Genomic DNA, 25,806 nt, shown 5'->3' with positions numbered 1-25,806 from the left:
TTTTTTTTTTTTTTTTTTTGGTGGTACAGATTGTTGAACTCAGACCTTGCACTTGCCATGCAGGTTCAGGCACCACTGATCTACATTTCGCCAGGCCCCTTACAGAAGTGTAATTCGAGTGTCCAGGATTCATGGTTCTTGCACTGAAAGAAAGGATATCTTCTCCTGTTGGAAGCGGGCTGGGTGCTGTCCTTTTATTCATCTAGAGCATTAGATCAGTAGAGGGGGAGAGACTAGTCCAATTTGTCCCTGGCATTATATTCTCTCTCCCTCTCTCTCTCTCTCTCTCTCTCTCTCTCTCTCCCCCACCCTCCCTCCATCCCTCCCTCCCCTCACCCTAGATTCTTCTGCAGCTCCTGTGTCCCTGAATCTCTGTTACCCTTCCTCACTACAGCATCCTGCAGTGGTACTTGCTTTTTAAGGTGCAATTTTTGACTGATGGACCAGGGAAAGTTTTGAGTTGGGGAGGTGGTTGTATCACAGGAGATGGAAAACAATCCACCCAGGTAGATGCAACATACTGGTGTTCGGGGCAGCTGGAAAAGCATGATTTCAACCTAAGTGCATAGAAAGCTGATTTAGGCAGACAACTGGCAGGTTGCTGGCTTGTATTACAGCGATTGCCTTGGTAACATAAATACTCAAAGACATCAGGATATATTAGTGAACAAGTGGATCACTGAACGTCAATCACTAAGCCTCAGTCTTCTCAACTGCAAAATAGGGGACTAAATGCTCACCCCATAGCACCATCGAGATGAATGTGTGAAATAACATAGTGTAAAGTACGGAGCACTTACCTTGCCACTGAATCCCAGAGAGGGAAGTGGTTGCCCAGGGTGAGAAAGTAAGTAGCAGAGTTGATTGGAACCTAAGTCTCTCAAGCACCCCAGACTGAAGAAGGAGTGTTTTTCACTCTACTTTCTTTTCTAAGAAGGCTATCAGGGTCACCCTTGGAGACACAGTGGAGGTGGAAGTAGGGAGGTGGGTTAGGGGCTGACATTATGCACATGGTTATAGCTACTCTGCCCCTTAGCACCAGCCTCAAATGACTCAGGCTCAGGCTCCTGCCTCATCTCCCTGCTCATCGTCACTCAGGTACTCTTCTCATGCCATCTTGGACTGATTCATTGCCACTTTAGCTCCACTACTGCTGCCCAGCTCTGGGGTGGTGACTCACCCTCTAGCTGGCCATGGCCTCTGCCCTCCAGGAAAGAGGCTTTCTTCTTAATTGACTGCAGAAGCCTCACCAGCATTGAAACAATGCCCTCCCAGGCAGGTTTAGAGATAGAGGGCTTTAAGTAGAAATAGAACAGCCTTTTGTCCAAAGCCACTGCCCTCCATCCACACTGTGCCTGGACTGTTGCTTTTGAAGTCCCCTCTTCAGGTTCCTAATAATCCCTTGTGTAACCTCAGACCTTAGTGTTGTCCAAGGGATTTCACCTAGGCTGTCTCTGCTGCATTATACTGTTCTGTGGGTCTGGCACTGTACTGGGTGCTGGCAGGATGTAAGGTAACAGGAGACATCCCTGGCACCCAATGAGTGTTCCATACAAGTTTAGAAATATTAACATGGCACCCGGTAAGGGGAGTTAGCAGCAGGGAAGGTGAGTTAGGAAGTTTCTGTGAGGGGTGCAGGTGACAGGCAGAAAAAATCTCTACTGTTGAGGGCTCCTGACATGGAGGTCAGTGAGTACCATTACTAAATCGTCACCTGTGAAGCATTTCCCTTTAAACACAGCACACTGCCTACAAAATTGAAAGTTAACTGAACTTTTGCCCATCCTTGGCCTTTCTGACCTGGACTGAGAGTATCAGCTGGTGGCCAAGTCTCTAATCCCTTTCCCCAAAAGCCTGTACCTTTATCTTTCTGATGAGGGCAAGCGAGAAGGGGAGAGAATGGACTTTTTTTTTCCTTTTCTATCTAAACTGGGAGAAGTACTTCATATATTTTGCATATAAGTACTTAAACCTCACATCTATACCGCGAATTAAAATAGCGACTTGCTAGGGTAGACAGCTAGGAAGTAGCAGAGCGGGATTCGAACCTCTAATATTTCTGAAGCCCGCAGGCTTTGCACAGTACTTATACAAAGCCACTCCACCTAGTGAAAGGGAAAGAGCTCTTTTCTCCGTGCTGTTCCTCTCCACAGAAGGACGCAAGCAGGGGACTGGAGCCATAGAGTCATCTGTCCCCACAGCACTCTGGAATAAGCTCAGCAGCCCGCTCAGAGTGGGAGTTTCCGGCCGGGGCTGTGCCTCCAGGACTGCAAAGCACCTTCAGCCTCTTTGCCGCCCCCGGCCACTCGGGGCTCCTTGTCTGAAGTCGCTGTTCTGCGCACGTTTGTGTGCTGAGAAAATAGCTCAGTCTCTGCCCGAGAACGGTCACCGCCTGGTGCTGGACTGCAAATAGTCTTGCCAGATTGGTGACGTAACAGGGAGGGCGGAACATTGACAGAGTCCTACTATGTGTCCTGCGCAGAGTCAGTGATTTCTAATAGTTTTCACCTTTCACGTTTAAAAGAAAACCGTGTTGCTATTCAAAATAGTGAGCTCTCCACTGAAAGGAAGTCTTCACGTTAAACTAGAACAGGTTTCGAAGAAAGCTTGTATGCAGACCCCAACTCCTTACTTGAGACCAATAAATCTCTAAACCCCTTAAGAGTCGCCCGCTTTGCTTTCTGGGGCTGGGGAGGAAGAAGCACACCCCTGGGGGGGTGCAGAGGTCAGGCCACCAAAGGGGCAGGGGGAGGGTGTGGGAGGAGGAGCCTCAGGCGGGGTCGACTGTAGTAATCTGAGTCTGGGTCTCCGCGGAATCCTCCAGCCCGCCGGCGGACTCCCCGGACCTTCGCGCTTTCCTGGGTTACAGCTGGACCCTGCCCGGACCCAACTTACTCCCTTTGCCTGGGAATGGGGAGCTGAGAGGTCAAAGGGAAAAGAGCATCTGTGCCCGCCCCGCCTTGCCAGCCCATCCTCTCTCCTTTCTTCCCCGCCTCCACTCCGCGCCCCCTTCTCTTCCGCCCAGACAAGGAGGGGGCGGGCTGTGTGTGTATGTATGTATGCATGTACGCGTGTGTGCGCTGCGCGGGTGCAGTACCTCTGGGTGTGTTCAGTGTGTGTCCGGGTGTATTTGGGGGTGTGTAGGGGTGCATGTTTTAGCCCCAGGTGCTTGGTGTGGTGTGCATTTGATTTTCGCTGACAAGAAGCATGTGCTTGTTCAGTGTTTGTGTGTGCATTCTTTTTGGTTGTATGTTTCTGCTAGATTCTAGTGTGACTATGAGGGTACGGTCTGAGTGTGGATGTGTTCAATGTGTGTTTCTGCCGGGGTTCGTGGTCAAGCTGTGGTAAATGTATACAGTATGCAGTGTGTGTGTGTGTGTGTGTGTGTGTGTGTGTGAGTGTGTGCGCGCGCGTGCTTTCTGAAGCTTGTGTGCATATGTACACTTGGTGCGTGCTTACTCTTGGATGCAGTGTGTCAATGTAGGTTTACAGGTGGTGCTTGTTGTGATGTGTACTGTGTGTGCTTGTGAACAAGGTACCTGTAAGTCTACAAAGGTGCTTGGGTTCAGATTTATGTTCTATGAGAACTCGGTGTGTCTTTTAATTGTCATGCTCAGGTGTGTAGTGTGAATGCCTGTGGGACTAGCATATGGCTTGGATGGAGGTCTGGACACAATATGTGTCTCAGAGGAGCTGGCGTGAGTCTATGGGTGCAGTGGGGCAGTGGGTGAAAGCGCCGGATTATCTGAAGAAGAAAAAAACAGCTGGTGACTTCGCTCCTGCTTAGGGGGTGGGGCGGATGGGTCGTCGCACTCGGACCAGGAAGGAGGTAGGGGTCCGAGACCCCTGCAGGGACCCCTCGCTGACGCTGACCTCATCTCCTCGGTGGAGATCCCAGATCCCCGCTTGCAATGTGCTGTGTCCGAAAGAGTCAAGTTCCGCTGGGGCAGGGTGTGAACTTACTTGGATGCTTAGAGGATCGAAGAGGAAGGCTCCGCTTGGCCAGGTAGGGTGCGCCTAGCTCGCGGTGCAGGGGATGGTGGGAGTAAACTGCAGAGATTGTTGATCACTGACCTGAGGCCACCACTGGGACAGGAGATCCAAGTTTGTACTCAGTTGAACCAAACTATTTGTTCAAGGCCTGCCTGTTTCACACCTCCTTGACTTGGTATGGGCAAATCCAGTTACCTGGAAGCCCTTTTCCCTTGGGCCTCATGGCAAATTCTTATTTTTGTAAGACCTAACTGGGGACTCACAAACTTCTGCATTTCTGCCCTCCTTCTTCCCAGTTGAGGTTTCCCTCCTTTGAGTAACTATAATTACACTCTTCATACTTTTCAAGGCATGGTCATGTTTAAAAGCAATTATATGACCCTTCTTTGAAACCCTGAGCTGCTACAGAGAATGTCTGATATTAAATAGTAAGAATAATCATAGTAGCCATCATAATAATATTAGCATTTATTAAGCACTTACTATGTACCAGGCAATGTGCTAAGTGCTCTTACATGCATTAACTCCTTGAGTCCTTACAAGGAGGCTGTGAGGTAGAGGTATAATTTTCATTATGTTACACTTCACATATCAGGCTCAGAGTAGTTAAGTAATTTCCCCAAGGTCACCCAGACCATAGGAAGCAGAGCTGGTATTTTAATTTAGGTCTGCCATGCTCCTTAAGTCCTTCTTCTGTATTAGCCTCACTAAGAGTCTCCTGATTCCTGCTGGACATTGAAGTCTCTATCAAACAGCATCACTTCCCAACAAATCTTTCTTTTGAGTGTACTGACAGCACCAAGAGTACTCAGCAAAATTACTTTCTCTGCCTCCAAGACGCTTGGTACGTTCTCCACCTAATTACCTGAACATGGACATCTCAAAATTTTAATTACGCTGGGCACACAAGCACTTCACTAGTTCCAGTTCTGTAAGGTCTTCTTGGGCTGGTGCTGAAAGAAAGAGCTGGAAATGAGCATTTTTAAACCATAGGCTGGTGGAATTGGATATGGAAAGTAACAGGGGTAAGGACTCATGGAGGACTAAGGGAAAGATTTTACAGTAGCACCCCATACCTATTTTTTTACAATATCCCCCACCAGAAGTTGGTATGCAGTAAATTTCAAGGAGATCAGTCATCTCCATATCAAATTGCACAAAGAAAAACAAGGGAGAGCTCCTTGGAAAAGATTGTTGAGTGCATCCCATTTTGTCTTATTCATGGGGGGGAGGGGAGGGACAATGTGCTTGCCTAATGAGCCTCATGCTGCTGCTCAAATGCCTTCCAATCAGACTCATCTGAGAAATTCAAATTAAAATAATACATTGCATTTGGGGGAACACATTTATGGGGGGCATGGTGTTAGCCCAGTCACGGCAGAAAGACTTTTTAAAGCACCGGCTCCCTTCTCAGCCCCCAGGGAACCATCTTAGACTGCTGCAGAGAGGTCAGGGGCTGGAAAGAGAGGGACAATTCAACAGTGGTGAGTCACTTTGCCACTTTTCAGGGGTAAAGTGAGAAGCACGATTTAAATTGCCACTGTTATTATTGTGCCCTTTCAGCTGGTACAAATGAGCCTAGTGTGTGGATGAAAAGCAGCTGGAACATCCATAAAGCTTACCCCCAACTGGGTCTGGGTCAGCACCTCATCCTGGGTGGGCAGGAAAAGCATTGCCTGAAGTATTATGTGGTGGGAATGCCTCCTTTTGGGAGAGAAAAAGGGGATATAGAGGCCAGTCTAAGTTGTGTCAGAAACAGACTACCTGAAACCTCTGGTTTTAAGGCATTTTGGTCTATGCAAGGAGTTCATGAAAACTTTTGTCACCTCCCACCCTCTGGCCTCAGGCACACGTTGCTCCCAAGCTAGTGTGACACCGCCTCGCTTTCCTCTGAATCTACCAGGTTCACTTATACTTCTTCCTGGCTACTCAGGTGATGCCTCTCCTTCCTTTCTCTCTCTCTCTCTCTCTCTCTCTCACACACACACACACACACACACACAAACACAGACAGGTCTCTGGATTACTTGCCTAAACCCTGCCAATTCCCACCCGCATTTACAGCGCCTGTCTCATTTACTCCAGTTCAGTGCTTTTGCCTGTGAAACAGGGACAAACTGAAGAAGCCAAAAGCTCCAGGCAATGGATCCTAAGATGCAGATCTGGGGCAGGGGGCATCAACATCTTTATCCCACCCCCATCCCAGAATTCAGTAAATGGTGGAAGAGGAGGGGCTAACAGAATCACTGTCAATATAATCTCTTCAGTGGAATGGACACACACACACACACACACACACACACACACCTTTCCTTGGATCTTAAACATGCTTGTACAAGTCAGTCAGTGCCTCCCCCATCTCTAGAGTTCAAGAAATGTGTCTCCACAACAGGAGACTTAAATGGGGAATTGAAAAAGATGGGAAGCACTTTAACAGCTCCCTGCTCATTACTGTTCGGTATAAATAGAGACTTGCTTGCTTGTATCTTAAAGCCAAGACCCTATAGGGACAGGCCACCAAAATGTGCATTTTACTCATGAGAGAAATAGTGGTCTCCTCTGGAGAGTAAAGCCCTTGAAGAGCAGAGTTTTTGTATTTTCCTTGGAGACTGAAAGACCACAGGCTTGAAATGAAATAGCTTTGAACTGGTATCTCCACTCGATCAGACCACTAACTTGCTGTGTGCTCTTGGGAAGGTTACTTCTCTGAGTCTCGATTTCCTTAACTGTAAACTGGAGCTGTCCAATGCCTTCATTAGAATTGCTCAGATGACTGAAGGTAGTAAACCATGGAAAGCACCAGCCAAATGCCTAACAAGCATAGTAAGTGTTCAAGAAAAGCTAGTTTAAGAAGAAAAAATGACAATCAAGACTTGTCATGTAGAGGTACAAGATCCCAACAATGAATGTAACTGTACTGTATCCCTAAAACGTACCAATAAACTCAATTAAAGCTGAAAAAAAAAGCGAGGCTAATTCCCCCCATCTCAGCTTTATCCCCCCTCTCATTAGCACCCATAGTATCTTAACCAGGTTGTTCAGGGAGTAGAGCTGACGAATTTAGGGGCCAATTTTCCTCATTACCGATTTGTCTGACACTCTTGAAATAGTCCTTCTTCTTTTAGGATGATGTTTTGATCAGCCTAATGCAGCCCCGGAAGAAATGGAATTTATGTCCAATTCTCACTCTGTAGTTTCTCCTGGTAGTGTTAATGAGGCCAAGGTTCCAGGGTAGTACTTTGCACAGGAAAATCTGAAATTTTCTGCTCAGTGTCCAGACTTCCTCCACCCCATCCCCAATCCTGCCTCCTAAATATGTGCTATTGTGCTAAAGAACAAAATGACTGTTCCTTGCTAAGATTGCCCTACGATTTATGTTCCTCCCCCATCACCTCTATCCTAGAAAGTAAAAGGGCTCCTGAAACCACCCAATTTCTGGAAGCCACCAAGGTTGGGAGGTAGACAGGATAATGGGGGCAGAGGTTGGTTCTCTGAGATACACTATGCGGCACCTAAAACACATTTCGGATAAGTTCTTATTTATTTGTTCATATTTAAAGCAAAACAAAATCTACCCTTTATCAAATTGGGGAAATGAAAGAAGACCCCAGTCTGTGCCCCTTTCTATCCAACCCTACTCAGTTGCTTAGTTGCTTCCCTCTAGAGACAAAAACAAGTCACTACAAGCGAGAACTGCTTTTGAGCCAGCAGTGGGAGTGGTGGGGGTAAGGTTAATTAGCCAGGGCTCTAATCCAGGGAAGGGTAAAGAGACTACAGAGTAGAAACGCTATGAGATTCAGGGAATAAGAAGCTCTGAGAGGCCGGCTTTCCCAATCTCTGGAAGACACCTTTTACTCCTTTTTCTCCAGCCCTGCCCTTCATCCTGCATGCTATCTACCCTCCATCACCAACTATATAGACTCCATTCTGCAAGATAATCTAGCAGTGAGTCGTTCTGATGATTTAAGGAGTTTAGAAAAGCTTCTCCAGGTCTTAAGCCTATCTGTTTCTTAAAAGATCCTGGAGCCTTCTCTTGAGAAGGAAAATGAGAGAGGTCACACAATTGGGGGTCAGCCACATGGTAGATAGAACAGGTGAAGAAGGGACTCAGGATAAGTGCAGGCCACATAATAAATGCCCTTTATGTGCAGGGACTTACTAGCTGCGGGATATTGGGTGCCCACCCTGAGGTTTCTCAATAGTGTATATCTGAGACGTGACAGTAGCTGCCAGGGCTCATCAAACATGCCATCTACCTACTTCTGCAGATACATGTGAGAACAAATGACACTGCCAGAAGGGAACAGAAATCATTTCCCAGTGACTCACAGCCCAAGCTCTGAGGACACGGGTGGTGTTTGTATTGCATCTTCCAGTTAAAATGTGTACTTTTTCACGGAAGGAAATCTATAAGCAATCAAATAGATCAAAGACCAGAATTTGGACCCTAGGTAAAGTCTCACTAATGTCATCATGTTGCCCACCCAGTAAATTTCTATTGTGTGTCAGCAGAGCTCTCGGAGCTTTGCAAAGTTATCATCTTTAATCTTATTCAAATGTTACAAAGGGAATTGTAATCAATTGTAATCTTTGTTCAGTCTCTGTGTGATAGTGAGCAAGTTACTAAGCTTCCGATAGCTTTTGTCTTGAAAATAGATGATAATAACTCAGCGAGTTGTTATGAAGATAAAATGAGGTAGTTTATGAAAAGTGATTAATAGTTTAAAGTAGTATTTGGAGGTAAAACAAAACGTAACTTTTGATATCTGAGCCATGAAAGGCATTAAATAATGGTATCTACAATAACAACAATAATAGCTATTACTGTATTATTGTTTATAACACAGAAATGTAGGCATTTTTACGGTATCAAAAGAGAGGTTAGGTAACCCACTCATAGCAGTATCTGAAATGCAGACATTGGAGCTGTGCTTCTTCCTACTTAGGATTAGGGGACATTTCATGGTCACTGGGAAGTTTATATTCAGCAGGTCTGATCTAGTCATTATCTTTAAACTAAAATGTGAAGGAAAACTCCTTAGATTAAGTATATTATGATTCTAGATCACTGCACACATTAGCTGTGTAATATGGGTCTGTGATTAGCCTTTTAACACTTTTTTTAATTTTAAAACTTTTTTTGAGACAAGGTCTCACTATGCAATCCAGGCTGGCCTTGAACTCACTATGTAGCCCAGGCTGGCCTCAAACTCACAGCAATCCTGCTGCCTCAGCCTCTCAAGTGCTGGGATGACAGGTATGCACCACCATGCCTGGCCCAAAATTTTAAGAATTTAAGAACATGGGCCAGGGATTTAGCTCAGTGGTGCCACTGACTGCCTTGCAATGGCAAGGACCTGAGTTCAATCCCCAATACAAAAAAAAAAAAAAAAAAAAGAGTTTAAGAATAAACTTTATACAGATTTTGGAAAACAGAAAAATGAAACTATTATCTCACTACGGTCACTGAATCTCTAACTTTAACTTGTTACTGGATTTTCTTCCAATCTTTCAAAAATGCATGCTTGACACAGTTATAATTATACCATTTTCTGTTATATGTTCTTGCTAGTCATTATTTTTAAGCTTGGAAACTATCTAACTAGTAGATATGTCACAAAATTTATTTAACCATTGCTTGTTTTTGGACTCTGAGGCTGTTTTATTAGGTAAGTGCAAGAACAAAGGCATAATGTTGCTTTCACCACTGGCATAATCACTCTCAGGGACCTGGTGTCCTGCTTTGTCAATGTTCTGTGTGCTTTTCGTCATTTGATATTTAGTTTAATGAATGTCAGCTCTACTGCTGGACCTTGAGATACATTTGCAAAAGGATAATTTTGTGCTAGTTTTAATCACACAAATTCTGTATTTCATACTTGTGGTGGGTAAAATACAGTCTAACCTGGAAACCTAAGCTCTAATAGAACATCAGCCTTTTTTCCCCCGTTTCTCCATAAGGAATGTCTTAAAGTGCAAACCTTGGGTAGTCCTACCATTGGTGAATGTGCGTGCTTGTCTGAACCCCTGACCAGAGGAGTAGTGTGCCTCATTGACAGTTTTGTCTTAGCTCTGGAAAATGATCCAGTTGCAGCTCAACCAAGCTTGGCTTCAGCAAATCGATTGGGTCCCACCTCCGAGAAAAGATCAAATTTGTATGTAAAGTGGGCCCCAGGGCCCCTTCAGTTTTAGAGTTTTAGCTGCTTTACAGAAGTCCAATTGTTTGTGGCCAAATCCAATGCCAAGAGTGAACAGGGGAGAGAATTTCAAGTGGGTCAATCACGCTGTCCCTTTCTCTGGGAAAGAAGGGCTTTCTGGGCCCCTATTCCTCTCAGTTCTCCATGAGGCCTAGCCTCAATTTCTCCATGTGGTTGTCCATTGCTGTTATCACCCTTAAAACATTGCTTTGACATACCAACTATCTCCAAGAGAAGGGAGATAGGGTGAAAACACATGGAGAATATTTCCCCCATTCTTCCCAGACAGCGCTACTTCCTCACACTGTGACTCCTGAGGGTTTCTAAGAGGCATTTGAAGAGAGACACTAAAGACAATTATACCCTCACAAGATATCAATAGTTATGGAGACATGTAACACTGCATTTCTAAAGAGGAGTACAATGAAGTAGGGAATCACCTGATTAAAAATTGCACACAAATTGATTTAAAGTGACCTGTGATTTAGATGAGATGACCCATATGGGGGACTGACTGAGCCTAAGGACCCAGAATTCAGGCTATACTTTATAAGCATTAGCTGCTATTGTATGAATAACAGAGCTGGTGTAGGCAGTGGAATATTGCAAGGATATATAGGGGGACAGGTCTCACCAAGACTGGAAATACAGCAGCAAGTATAAGGTGTTACACTTTTGTTCAAACACCAACTAAATACAGAATGAAGAATCTGAAAAGGACCAGGATCTACTCATTTTTTTAAAAACTGCCGTTAGCTGAAAGTAATACTAATGCAAACAAAGTCTTCGTATGATCTGTGTGGCATGTGTGTGGAATCTGTGAGCATGCATGTGTGATATGAGTATATTGTGTTTGTATGTGGAAACTTTGCAATTCATGTAAACCAGATGTATTTGCTCATGGCTTGCACAAGGACATTCATGGGTGTGGGATATGTATGTATGGGTATATTTATGGCTATGTATATGCAGACCTTGGTTGTGGCATGTGCTTCCGAAAGAGGGAAAGTCAGCCATCCAGGGCTATATTTATAGGGACACAGTTGGAAATCTTCATTGGGCCAGGTTACTGGGCATTTATAACTTCAAGCATGTTCAAAGTAGGGTAGCTAAATGTGATGAGGGGCCTTGCAGCCATGTCACAGGTTAAAGAGGTTTGAGCTGGATAAGAACAGGGGTAAGTGGGGCACTGGGGAATGGAAAAGGTTGACACTGTTTCCTGGGAAGAGGGAGGAACCTAAAGGTCAGTACCGAGGCCAGAAGGTGGAAGATCCCTGGAGTGGACTAGACATTGCTGTGCTTAGATGCAGGTGGGCATCCTTGTGTGATACTGACTCCTCTCATGGACTGATTCATAAAGAAAATTTCATATCTTGGATCTCATGGGCATAACAAGGGCAACCTTTGTAGGCCAGGCAGGAATGGAATGATTCCCCTATGTCCTTTTCAAGAATAGGGTGTTCAAACTGCAAGCCTTAAAAGGCATCTTATACAACTCCTTTTTTTTTTCTATACCAGCATCACATAAATTTAATTTACAAAAGAAAAAAATTAAACTCCCTGTACCTATGCACATTTCTTTCCCTCTCAGAGCTTGTGGCCTCCCAGAGATTGTACTTGAAATGGCTAGGTAGGCTGTAGTCTCTTAGTAGGAACTCAGACTCTGGGGATGGTTCTCAGTGGGTGCTGGGGCTGGTAAGACCTAAAATCAAGTCTGGGCTGAATAAAGTTGCTGAGGCTTCTCCCTCTCTGCCTCCCCTCCCTTGCCCATCAGGGAGCAGAGGAAAGAGGAGACAACACAGGTTTGGTCTATGGCTGATAACCAATGACGCACTCTCACCAATATAGATTTTTGGAGGTGGAGTCTATGGAAAAACAAGTGGCTGTGGGGGCAGGTGGCAGCCAGGAGGGAGTGGAGCCTATCAAGGGGGAGGGAGCAAAGGACAGTGTGGGTCCTCGGAAATCTGACAAAGAACGTAGCAGTGTGCTGAAACTTTAAGGAGGAAAAATAATCAGTTTCCAATATCCACTTTATAGAAGCAGTTCCAGAAAACGGTTGAAATGTGACCCATGCCATGGTCACTGTGCTCTTGTCCCCTATTCCTAGGGGAACCAAACATTGATCACAAACACGCGAGGAACAAGCCAGACTAAAGACCCCAGGTCACCACCACTGGGCAGTTAGGGGCAGTGAGCAGTTACAAGAACCTAAGCGGTCCTAGATCTCTGCCAACTCCTTGGGTGACCTTGCACAGGCCTTTCTGGTCTCGGGGCTTCAGTGTCATCATCTCTTGAATGGAGGGGTTGAATTCGACAGACGCGTGCTGATATTCTGTAGTTGGGATTGGGACAATGGGACAACCTTCAGGGCAAAAGGAAACCCAGCCTCCTTATTCAGGGGCCCTGGGCCCTTTCGGCCGGGCGGGGAACGTTCATCCTAGAGCCTTCAGAATCTTTGGGTTGTGGGACGGCGCTCCTGCAGGCGGCCAAGCCAGGACTCCTCCCTGGCTCTCACCCTGCTTCCCGCCGAGCCATTAGCGCGATTATTCCAGGTTCCCGGCAAAGCTGGTGATTTATTCGGGTCCTCGACGGGGGCAGTCCCTTGGGCCAGGAACAATTAGCTAAAAGCCAGCGGGAAGGGAGTCTAGGGGGCAAGGAGCCAAGCCCCAGGGAGCCCATCTGGGGCTGCAGCCTCTGGCCGCACGGAGCCTAGCACTCCAGCCCCTCCCCCCCGCCGACTCCGTGGGCCCCCACTCACCACGGCGGGGGCGGAGCTCAAAGACAGTCCAGTATCCACGCCTTGACCCACGCTGAGCGCCTGCAGCCTAGCAGCTAACCTCTGAGCACCACTGCTCTAAGTAGCCCTGGTGACCACGCCCTGGGCCGCACCCTGCACCCAGCTCTGAGTGTCTGGGTCACCGGACACCTCGAGCCTGTCACGCAGAGGGCAGGGCCTCAGAGGAGCACCCCCCCATGAGGGAAGGACCGCTGGTCCTACAGCCCCTTCCCCCACCCAGAGGGAGGCCAAGACCCAGCTCCAGTCCAGAGCGGCTCTGACTCTGAGGGCCGCACCCTGCCCCTACCCTAGGGAGTCCAGAGTCTGAGGAGCGGAGATGCCATCTCAGCCCTGGGGAGCTCTAAAACTGAGAGGGAGGGAAGGTCTCTGGCCTGGGCCCTGCCCGACTCACCCTTAATGGAGCGCACACAAGCGCTTCAGTACCCCAGAAGGTACAGTTTGAGGGCTAGGTGGTGCACCTGGCCGGGGAATCTTCAGACCTGAGGGAGACCATAGCCCTAGGAAACTCTGGGTTTTAGCTAAAATAACATCTCAGCCCCCAGGAGGCCTAGTCTAAAAGGGGAGTGGTGCTTGCCCCAGGAGCCCTGAATCTAAAGGGGAGGCTCTGTCTCAGTCCTTTGAAACTTGCCCACCCCTACCCCCAATGCCCATCTTAAGAGAGGCTTCACCTGAGCCAGGAGTAGCTCCAGGTCTGATTTTAAGGTCTTTTCTAGAGGACCAAGAATGTGAGTGAGAAATGATTTTTGCCAGACAAGGGACCCTGAATCTAACAATGATTTTATTTTTCCTGCCCTGGGACTCTCTCAGGAAAGAAGTGATGCCCTCCTACCTGAGAACCTTCTTTTTAAGAGATTTGGCCCCAAATGAGATAGAACACAATGTCAACTATATAGAAAGTGGGGCGCCCACCTCCCAGTCACTGCTGACTTACAGATTTACTGCCTAAGCTTTTGTCCAGAGCAAAGACAGAAGAGGGGAATCAACACTTACTTTTAGAAAGAATTTGCTATTTTATATTTCAGTGAGGGGTGGTACTGTGCTGGATTTTCCAGCACTTCTTTATTATAGCTTTGTACTTTTAAACTTGAAATTCATATGAGGGTACATGCCACAATCAATTCAGTGTTTATAGCTTCTGGTAGAGGAAAATCAACCTTGCTCCCCAAATCCTGGGTAGAAATCACCACCAGAGATGGACTACATTAGTCACAAAAGGCTTCAAAAGGAAATTTTCTTTTTCTCTTCAAGTCCAGGGGCCTAAATTAATTTTCCCCCAATTCTCCATTGATAGCTACACAGACATAACCGGCATGTTTTTCTCTACTGAGAAAATAGGGCTCTGATGATCATAATGTTAGTGAGGTGGCAGAAAGAAATATAGAAACATTCTCAACAGCTCCATGCAGGCCTGAGCAGTGCAAGCCAAAGCCATGGGTCTTTGGGGAGAGAAGTTATTACATTTGCTTTGCTAACCACTGATATTAGCATTGCATGGCAAAGAGGTTGCATAAAATGGAAAAATCGCCTTGTTTTGGCATACAATTCCTAGCTGTAGTCAAGAGTTTAAAGGGCTTCCACTCATTTTTCTTCCTTTCTGAGAAACATGCTCTCCCCCTTTTGCACCAATTTCTAAATCATTTCTAGTTTTCTAAAAAACAATCAAAGACAACAAACATTCACCAGACCTGCTTTTACCAATCTCTGCTGTACAAATACCCAGTCATCCAAGCCAAACAAGTTTGACATCTAAAATGTCCAGCTTTGGGTGCTGGATATTGAAGTCTCAGCCTTACCTCTTCTCAGAGCTTATCCAGCACCAGTTTTTGTAATGCTTCTAGAGTAGCTCTACCTGAGATAGATACCCATGGTAGCTCTCTATATTTGTTGCTTTTTTCTCAAGAGGTGTTCTGTGGTAGAGCAACAAGGCTAGGGGTGCTTATAAACCCTAATTGGAAGCCCAGTTGTGCTACATACTAGTATGTAATGTTGGGAGAGTTACTTAACCTCACTAAGGCTCAGTTTCCTTGTCTGAAAATGGTGATATTAACAGTTATGACAAAGCTTCATGAAAAACAAAGCATATACTAGTTTGGGAGAAAAAAAGAATTCTAAACAGATAGGTAATTAGATAGATAACCAATTGGACAGTTCTTCTTTCTCCCTTTTCTTTGACTTGTGTACTTCATCAATTAATTACTTAGTATTAAAGTTCCCTTTGCTAATCTTTAAATGTCACACAATAGAGGGATGCATTCATCCATCATTTCTTTAATTCATTCAACAAATATTTATCAAATGTCCTCTAGGTGACAAATATTTAGCTATGCAAATAACGTTGTCTCATTAAATGAATCATTATGCAATTATTTTAAGTATATAATTGGGAAGATTCTATGATAATGTGAAAATACACTTATGATACATTTAAATGAAAAAATGACTGGATGCTAAATGTATGCACACTCCAGTATAGACAGTGCAAATAAATAATATGCCTATACATAGAAAAAAGAGGCCAAAAAAACACACCAGAATTTTAATCATGATTGTATTTAGGCAATTCAATTATAGGCAATTTTAGCTGGTTTATTATTTTCATATTTTAGTATTTTCCAATTTTCTTTAGTAAACATATTATTTTCTAGAGTTAGAAAGTACTACTTACAGAAAAAAATCTATAACTTTGTCTCTGCTGAACAAATGATTAAGCTAGTTGGAATGACTGGCCCCTGTAGGTTCAGGTTGTGCTGATAGCACAGGGTACTTGGGCATGGCTTTGGAGACCCAGAACAAACTGAGGAATCTGGTCTATGAGTAAAATGCAGAACTCGCTTCATGTTTGGGGACACATAACAAGTTATAGCATTTCTTTTCCAAGGATACAAGGGGTCCTTAGCACCCTCATCAGAAACCTACTACCCTGGACCTACAACACCTCACGCCAAGGAGCTGCTAAAGGGGCACAATGGGCACCTTTGCTCTCACCCTGACAGCCTAGCCTAAAGCTCTACAGCTAGCTGCCTGCCTAATAAGAGCCTCCTGTTGTAACTCCAACTAAGAAAGAGCCATCTGGCTCCTGACTTATCTCACTGTGTACTGTGAGGTCTGTAGCCACTTTCTTTGCCTTTCTTTTCCCTGAAGACTAAGAGTGCCTGGCACCCAGGCAAACAATTTCTAATTAAACGGAACACTAAATCTTGAAGGTCCTTAAACCTTATAACTGATCGGTGTTTCCCAAAGCATGATCCATTGAACCAAGGGCATCAGAATCTCTTGGGATGTGTTATAACAATGCACATTCCATTTTCCCACCCTAGTCCTACTGAATAAAACTTTCCAAGTATCAGGACCAGATAATAGCATTTTTAACAGACTCTCCACTGGGGCTTTTATGTCCACTGTAGTTAGAGAAACTCCAGTACAGAGGAAAGAAATCCTTCCCTGTAAACCTTTCCATCACCATTTCTTCCCATTGCACCTCAGTTACAAGGAACATTGGGGCAGCCATCTGGGGAGACTGATCACTGTAACTCAACTCCATTTTTTTAGGGTAAGTGGGTAGCACAAGAAATTGACCAAATTTTGAAACCTAACTCGCGGTGGGGTCTAGGTTTATTCAAAATGAGCAAATTCCACACAGAGTATCCATTTGGACATTCCAAGAATTCTTGCATATGTGGCTACATGGCACTTCCCAGTCGTATTATTTTACTTGAACACACTATTTGTTGGGTCCCTTGCATCAAGCAAGAGGCAGAGCATGGGAGAAAAGAACAGAATATTTCAAGATAAATATCTGGAATGAGGCTGAATTGCTGGCTGACCTGCTGACGAACACATCAGCTTCCCAACCTCAGCCTCTCCAAAATGAGATTCTCAATCCCACTTCCCACCCACCTCAACAGGTTGTTTAAAGGTCTCTACATTTTCAGGAAGGAAATAACAAAGTTGTCTATTCCTTGGTCCATGGAGGAAATTAGCAGATTGTCTCCCAATACCTCCTTATGCGGACTCCTATCAGAAGGTCCACACAGCATGCACAGAAGACATACATGCTCATTTAAAGCCCAATTTCTCAAGACTCCGCCTCCCAGCTTTTCATTTGGGAAGAGTTTATCTGAGTTCATGATGAATCTACCAGTGAAGCCATGGGGGATCATTATGGAATTATGAGGACCTCTTCATACCCCAGAAGGGCCTCAGTTTCTTCATTTCTCAAGTGGAATTGTACAAGGAAAGTTGGAAGTCCCTTTAAGTCTGTTGAATTGCACTCCTGGGATACGCTGTTCCCCTAGCCCCTTTTTCTCCCATAGCTCTCTTACTTCCAAATATTTTTATATCACCAAATCCTAACAAAGTCCTTGCACAATTTTTACAAGGTAGAAATGGAGAGAATTATTCCCATTTCTTAAATTGGAAAAGTAAAAACAAAGTAAATGCCTAGTCCAAAGTCACACAAGGGAGGAGAGATGAGCTGAGACGTGCCTCCAGACCCCCACCCTATTCTTTTCCAGCACTCCTTGCTAGATCCCAGGAGCTGTCTGTCAGTGTGCTGACACCACTCAGGAAAATGCAAGTTTTATCCTGACATCAGAAAGACAGAGCTACGATTACACTCCAGTCCCCAAGGAGGCAGAGAAATTGCTTTTAGTTGACAAGTGCATCTCCCACACAGATACCCCTCTGGTTGAATGAAAAGAAAAAATCAAGTTAAAACTCCCAAATGCTCACTTAATTTTGTAAAGCATTTTATTCTTTGAGGTAGGGGGTAGGCAGGATGAGAGAATTTTGCAACTCTAAAGTCTCGACAGGGTGGGGCATGATGAATAGTAGAAATTAAGGGAACACACAAAAAATGTCAAGAATAAGAAAAAGTGAGAAGATAATCTTTTACTTTTGTGCCATAATCAGTGAGATAAAATTGAGCTATCTGAAAAAAAAAACTGGAGAGAACTGTAGTGTTTTTATGCTTTTTAAAAACTGCAAGAGATTCAAGTCACTGAGATTTCCATGATAGATGAAAATTTTGTGGCTTACAGTAACAAGTGTTTGAGGGATGAGCAGTGTGTAGGGGAATCATCCACTTTCATGTGTTACCAGAGACCACCAACCTTGGGAGCAGAGAAGTACTGCCCCTGGACTTTACTAGCTCTGGAGTTCATCAATGCAAATCAGTTGTCTTTGTGTGTTTAGTGTGGCAGCTCCCAAAGTGCTCTCATACACATTTTCACATCTGAACCTTACACAGCTTTGGGAAGCTGGCAGAATAGATATTATTTTATTTCCTAGATGAAGAAGCTGAAGTTTGACAAAAGGAAATGACTTATACAAGGTCACCGTCTTAAAAAAAAAAAACCTGTACTTGAACCACTGTTTGTGCCTCCTTCTTCTGTGCTGAACTCCTCAAATTACACATATCCTGACTGAAATCTGGTCTTTGGACCTTATATACCCTTAGTCCCAGAGACAGAAGATTTTTCCTTTGCTGAAAATCCAAAGCACTTATGAAGCCTGGAAATCTTCTCAATTAAGAACATTCTTATGTTTAGGATATGAATTCCAAAGTATTTAGGATTAAAAGAGTCATTTCTGGGATATACTTCCAAATGGAAAAAGAGAGATATAGAGACAGAGACAGAGACTAGACAAAGGCACAGAGAGACAGAGAGACAGAAAGACACAGGGAACATAAATGTAGAAAATTGCTAACAAGGGTATGCAAATGGTAAATTTAAATTTATTTTAGTTGGTCTGTAAAAACATAAAAATTACACATATTTATGTGGTGCCATGTTATTTTTAATACATGTATATACACTGTGCAATGTTCAAGTGGGGGCAAGCATATCCATCTCCTCAAACACTTATTTGTTTGTGATAAAAGCATTCAAAGTTATTTCCTCTAACCTTTTCAAATGTACAGCACATTATCATTATCTGTAATCTCCTGGCTGTAGAATGACACACTAGAACACCTTACTCCTGTTTAACTATAAATTAGTACCCCTTGAGCAACCTTGTCCAAGCCCTCTGGAGCTTTCCCATACACTCCTCAGCCTCTATTGATAAGCAGCATACTGCCTTCAACCTTTAAATGTGATCCATGTTTTAATATTCTGTCCAACTATGTATTGTGCCATTCTTTGAACTTCAAAAAAGTTTGATAATACAAAGTGGAGTGGAATCTCCCACTAGGCATCCACCTCACCTGGCTGAGTTAACATCTCGGTTCCAATGGTGCATCATCCTCTCCAACAGGGCTCCACTTCAGGAGTCGGACAGGCTGTCCCAGCCCCAAGAGCAAAGTGGGGCTGACTCAGCAGGAGGGGAAGGTCTTGATATCTTTGATGGACTTGGGTGTCAGAAAATGGCTGCATATACAGAATGGGAGTTTAGGGTGAAGGGCTTAGTGACAAGGCAGCTAAATTAGAGTCCTACCTAAAAAGGGAGTCCCCAGACAAATTCCACATAGAGCTGGAAGTTTTTCAAAGGTAGGGGATTTTTGAAAAAAAATCAATTTGCTTATGGGGCTGGAAGTGTCATTAGAGATAATCTAGTCGAATTTCCTCACATCACAAGGGAGACACCAAGATCCAGAAAAGGGAACGTGACTTACCTAGCAATCTCCTAGCAAGTTAGTGGCTGCAGTGGGACGGGAAGCCAGATATCCAGACTCCTAGTCCAGCGCTCCATCCATTATCTCCCACTGCCATCCCACCTGGAGTTCGGGAGTTCTTGAAAGGTCATCTGCCCACCCTAGGGCTTGCTCTCTTCAGACCAGCATTGCACTTGGGAGATTTGCAGTCAGCCACAGTCCCTGCCGCTAGGAGCAGAGACAAGCGCCTGAAGATGGCACCTGTCACATCCCATTGGAATGAATGACCTCCCTCTGAAACTGAGAAGGGCCCGGCAGAATTTGCAAGCGGCACCCTGAGAGCAGAGTCAATCTGGCCCTAGCGGCTGGTGTGCCATGGACATTGGAGGCAGAGGAAATAGCAGTAAAAGTTCTGAGCACTGTTTGCTGGGGGTTTCCACCCCTCTAGGAGCAGAGACAAGCGCCTGAAGATGGCACCTGTCACATCCCATTGGAATGAATGACCTCCCTCTGAAACTGAGAAGGGCCCGGCAGAATTTGCAAGCGGCACCCTGAGAGCAGAGTCAATCTGGCCCTAGCGGCTGGTGTGCCATGGACATTGGGCGCAGAGGAAATAGCAGTAAATGTTCTGAGCACTGTTTGCTGGGGAGTTTTCCACCTCTCTTGGACCTCAAGTGATTTATTGATTACTTTAGGGGCAGCCATTCTGGCTCATTGGTTTAGCTGCCATTACCTGGGGGTGGGGGCAGTCTGCCAGCTGCTCCCCCGGTCCATCTGCTCACAGGATTGGTTCATGGGACAGCTTAACTGGACCCTTGCAAGCCTGTCGGGATTAATGGCATTTGACTGTAGATCATGAGAAATCACATCAGAAGCTTCAGGTGGGGGGATGGAGCCAGCAAGATGAGTGCAGAGGCGAGGGAGGGAGAAGCCCAAAGGTGGGGGATGATAAAGGAGGGAGAAGGAGAAGAGGAAACCACAAGGAAGGAATTCTCTTGCTCACTGACTACTGACATTTCTGAACCTATAGCTTCTCTCACTTTCAATGGTCTCCTTCGTTAATTGCCATTTTTCAATGTAAATGTCTTTCTCCACTATAACTCAATCCTAGGATAACATAATCCTTAAACATTGATGCTAGGCGAGCCTCAGTCTTTGTTTGTCCTAGCTAGTGAGCTGTTTGCCTTCTGTCTCTGTGTTTCCCGTCCCAGGCACCTTAGAGGTTTGTCATGTGAACACCAGAACTGGTCCAAGGATGAATGATGTTGAGGACTATCTTTATCTTCTGTGCATCTTTGGGTCTGGCACCTGCCCATCTCCTCTTCCCCCTTGGCTTATGGGTCCCAGCACCCTCTCCTACTTGTAAACTCTTAGGGATTATACTTGTCTTGCTCTTCCACCCTCTAGGTTCCAGAAAACTTGTCAAACTAGAAGCTGAGAGGCAATGTAGGGAGCTGTCATCAGAGATAGATCTGCTGAGGCCAAGAAAGCAGCCATGCTGCAGAAGAGCGGCTATAGCTGGGGCCAGGTCAAATAGCTGGAAGGTCACTTGAGACATCCAGGAAGCTGTGTGAGCATATCAGAGAGCTGAAGACAAGGCTAAAATCACCAAATCTCTTGCCATAGGTGGAGGAAGCATCTGGCCAGATTACAGAACTCTGGGCCCCCAGGACCTTAATAAACTTCAAGTTTCTAAGCGACTGTGGACCCTAACTGTCTTCAAGGCCAGCTCTGCTGTAGAAATTTCCGCAACAGGGAAGGACAGATAGTGCCGCCAATTTATCCTTCAAACTACACACATTGCTGTTCTCAGAGAATGTCTCTCAAGTGTACTCAGTGGTACTGAGATGCCTTCTAAATGAAGCCAAAGTATGGTGATGTTAGTGTCCAAGGCCAGGTTCAAGAACCGAATGCAGAAACATGGTCCCACTGTTTTATTGTCCTTCCCTCTCACCCCAAAGGATGAAGAATCAATCTTGTCTGGGGTTGGCCCTTGTCACTGCTGTTCTAGAGCTCAGCCCCTCTTGCTGCTGCTACCTCAGCCACCAGGGAAACCTGTCCTCCAGCCTCTGCCCTCCTCCCTTCGGACTATGAACATCTTAACCTTCCCCAAATCTTCCCCTGCCTTTGGGGCAATAAGGCTTTTCCAATGTGTGGTCTCTACCATTCAACTCAGTATTTTACCTCTCCCCAATCTGCACCAGCTATGGAAGGTCCTCGTAGATTCCTAGGTCTAGTTGCAGTGGCTCCCTAGCAGTTCTAAGTCCTCCTGGCAGCTGCCCCATGGTGCCTTTCTCCTTATTGAACAAAAGCCTGTCTTCTCTAGGTGGAACCTCCCAGATCTCATTTTGCAGATTTCTTCTTGTGCCTCTTCAATAACCTGCTTATTCATTCTCTCTTTCCCTATGGGCTTATTTTTCCCCATGAGCTCTCAGAGCCACTGAAATGGTCCTGTAGGAAAACAGCCACCACCACCCCCAGTGCTGTTCTAGCTATTGCCCAGCTTTCCCTCTCAAGCTCAGTCTTTTTTCCAATTTTTATTTTTTATTAGAGCATGTTCACAGCACATAATTCCTTGGTGGGAGGTGGTACATGTACATAACACATCTTCATTCGTTTTTCTTCCCTGCTCCACTCCCCGCTCCATCTCTTGGTCTCCCTTCCCTTTTACAAAAGATCTATCACCCTCTTTCATATTATCAATCTCCCATTTTGCTCTCTTTATATTTTGACTTTATCATAAACAGAAAGGCTAAAAACCATCTGATATTTAATCTTGTATGTCTGATTTATTTCACTTGGCATTATAGTCTCATTTTCATACAAATGACTCAAGCTTGCCCTTCTTCATTACAGAGTAGTACTCCATGGTGTATAAATACTCAGCATGAATCTTGAGTGTCTTTAAAGTGCAGTCTAGAATGCTCTCCTCACTTTTCCCCATATACTCCTTTCTCTGTCCACAGTGAGATGGCTCCTGCCCCTGCACACATATGTAGGAACACTCAAGTCTTCTCTGTACAATTACCAATATCCTTTTGGAGACTTAATTGAAGGGTCACATCTCTGCAGAATCCCACGCCCGCCGTGAAACTTGATTTATTCAAACTGTCCTTTCTCTTGACTCTGAAAACACTGTACTGCAGTAGGATTCTTCCTATTTCTCTTCCCCTCTCTGTGTTCTGCTCTGGTACTCCAAATGGGAGCATCCCTCAAGGTCTTGTCCTTAATGCTTGATTCTCTTATGGGGGAGCTCATTCTCCCTAATGGTCTTTATCTCTCTGGATCACTCACAGTGCCTAAAATAACATTTCGTGTATAGTAGACATTTAATTAATGTTAACTTAATTGACTAACATTTGTTAATTGCACAGGGCCTGATAAATAACAAATCTTTGGTAATGTCTATTATTGGGTTTTACAGTTTGCAAGCAATTCCTGTGTATTTACCTGACTTTTTCCTCATAATAACCTTGTGAAGTTGATTCTTTCTTATACCTATTTTTCAAGATGAAAGCGGTGGAGTGGAGCTGACATTTGTTTTCTGCCTATTCTGTGCCAAGTGCTTTATACACATTTTAATTTAATTTTCACAAAAGCGCTATGAAGTAGGTGTTCTTAGCCACATTCTACAGATGGAAAAACTGAAGCTCAGAGAGGAGTCTAAGATCACAAGGAGTATATAATTTGCTTCCTCTGTGTTTCATTGTTCTGTAAATTTGATCATATGAAGTCTACCAAGCAATACCGGAGAACCATATAAAAGGTATTATAGAGTGATCTTATAATTATTGTTTATATATAAGCTTTTTTGGTTTGTGTTTCTGTGAAGTTTAATGTCAGGCATAGAAAGAGCTGAAAAGGAAAATAAAGCCTTTCTATTTATAAACACTCTCTGCTTTTCCTGTTGCATATTATAATAAGAAGATGTGATTATTGAGTCCTTACCATGTGCCAGGCATTATGCTTAGTGCTTCACATGTATGTTTCACTTAATGTGCAAAATAACCCTATGAGGCAGGGGTTTTATTATACCCCAATCTGCACCTAAGGTAATTGCACTTCACAGAAGTTAAGTGATTTGTTCAGCGGCCCCCAGTTATTTTGTAAAGTAATTGAAGTTTTAAGTCAGGTTGGTCTGACTCCAAAGTGAATGCTTTTTCAGTGATACCAGCCTGCCTTTCTAAAAGAATAGGGAAACCAAAGCTCAAAAAAAAACTGAGTGACATCAAGTCTCCCAACTATTTTCACACTTTGTGCCAGCTACTTGCATCTCTTTGTTGAAGGGACTGCTTTGTGTTATCAGTAATCTTTCATTGTCTGTGGTCTCTCTCCTCAACTGCATTGTCAGCTGGCCATACCTCTTTAGATACCCCCACAGAAGGTTCTCACTAAATACCTGTCAATTGATAAGCATGGGGCTTTCTTCAGTGGAGAGAATTATTAATAAACCATCAGGCTTTGACAAAGCCCTTCTCATCTCCAAAGGAGTTGAGCCCTTGGTGCTTAGAAGACGTATCAGTTCCTCGCCCTCCTGCAGCTTGAAGTCAGGAGCCCACATGCCCCGCCTCTGCACAGCATCCATTCTCCAGGGAGCCTCAATAGCGTCAGAATCATTTCACTGAAGGCTGAATTATGTGTGTGACTCTGGGAGGGTGAGGTCCCAGGAAAGAAGGAGAAGACTGTGGGCTGAGATTCTGCATGCAGATGGACCCTGGGGATGTTTCTCACCATCTGAAATGATGTGTCAACCTCTAGGAGCCACACTGTAGAAATGGCTCTAAAGACTGATTGTTACTGTCATTTTTGAGAATATTAATAATCACTCATATTTGTACAGTGAACTTTCATTTACGCAAAAGGCTTCTGACCAAGATTTCATTATTTTTAGTTTGTGCTGGCCTTCTGGAAAAAAAGGACACCATTTTAGGCTTCAATATTCCCCCCCAAAATAATTCTCTGTCCAGCTTTTGGAGTAGGAAACAGCCCTAGGGAAACAGAGTTAGCTGAGCATCTGAGATGGGGAATCTTCGCGGGCTAGAATTTAAAGCCAGAAATTGATCCTGCTGAGCAATAAAACATGCTGGATGTCTGAAGATAGATGCCCAAATGCTTTTCTTTTCTTTTCCTGTTTCCAGAGCCAGCAGGACCTGCTAACCCAGGCAGAAGCCTTAGCTCCTCTCACCATCAGAATTCCAGGTCCCTTCCCCGCAGCAATGACCTCAGGAACATTTCTGTGTAAGCTATCTCATCAATTATCTCTTCTCCTCCAGACCAATTTTCTCATGCATTTGTATGAGTTCACTTAGCATCCTGCAAAGAGGCAGGCAGTAGTAATAATCATAGCTAACAGTCATGGAGCTTTTACTATGTGCCAAACACTATCATAATCATTTTACCTGCATAATCTCTCTTCATCCTCATAATAGCACTCTGAGGAAAGGTTATGAAGATCCCCATTTTATGAAGAAGAGAGATGAGGTTCTGAATAAGTAAGCAATCTGTCCAAGGCCATATAGCTAATGCTGAACCAGGATTCAATAGCAGGTCTGTCTATGAACTACTCCTATATATTGTCTCTTGATGTTGGGATACATTTCCCAGACACCAACAGTGAGACTCAAAGATTGTAAGGCCATGTAGTGTTCAGAGGAAAGAGTCTCAGGAATTCAGAAAATAGTTTTCCTTCCATTTGTGCCAGTAGCAAGCTAGAGGACTCTTGTGAGTCATGTAAACTCCCTGTTTCTGAATCTACAAGCAGGGTCCACAGGGTGTGAGATTCAAGAGAGATGAGCCAAAGACGGTTAATCTCCTTCAAATTTATAGAGTTTAAAAGCACCGTGAAAATGCAAAGTGTTCCTTATCATAATCCTTAACATTATTATTCTAGCCTATTCATCTACCAATGAACCTGGGATAGAGTCCTGGCTTTGTCCCTGGATTCTGGTGCCATTTAAGTGCCAAGACAAATGGTCTCAGGGAGTCAGGGGTGATCCATTATCTGGATATGGATTATTTCTCAGGAGTAAATCGTTAGCCCTGTCGGGCTGCTGATGAATTCTCCCACCGCACCTGGGGGCTCATTGCTCTGCAAGGGACGTGCGGGGAATGCAAGCAGCTGGAGTCTCTCTTCAGACGGGGTCCTGGGGTGGGGAATAAGGATGGGAGGTTAGGTTCCTGGGAGCGAGAAAACTGCTAATGAACCACCCACCCACAGCCCAGCA

General features: G+C 44.7%; 1 protein-coding gene across 5 annotated transcripts in view; it reads right to left on the bottom strand.

Annotated features, from left to right (window-relative positions):
* The window catches only part of Arhgap36 (Rho GTPase activating protein 36), a 52,087-nt gene that overhangs the window by 17,664 nt on the left and 8,617 nt on the right, over window positions 1–25,806 (bottom strand). Inside the window, exon 1 of one of the 5 annotated variants that reach the window (XM_033760550.1) lies at window positions 19,604–19,862. The exons of 2 other annotated variants lie outside the window; for them this stretch is intronic. The gene's annotated coding sequence lies outside the window, so the exon portion shown is untranslated. Of the gene's footprint in view, window positions 1–12,948; window positions 12,987–19,195; window positions 19,211–19,603; window positions 19,863–25,806 lie in introns of those variants that run through there. 2 more of the 5 variants (XM_033760549.1, XM_033760552.1) reach the window with 2 other exon arrangements.

The sequence above is a fragment of the Fukomys damarensis genome, unplaced genomic scaffold (assembly GCF_012274545.1).
Source record: "Fukomys damarensis isolate Sample0158 unplaced genomic scaffold, DMR_v1.0_HiC HiC_scaffold_39, whole genome shotgun sequence".
Classification (NCBI taxonomy): Eukaryota; Metazoa; Chordata; class Mammalia; order Rodentia; family Bathyergidae; genus Fukomys; species Fukomys damarensis.
This window is presented reverse-complemented; position numbering and strand designations above follow the sequence as displayed.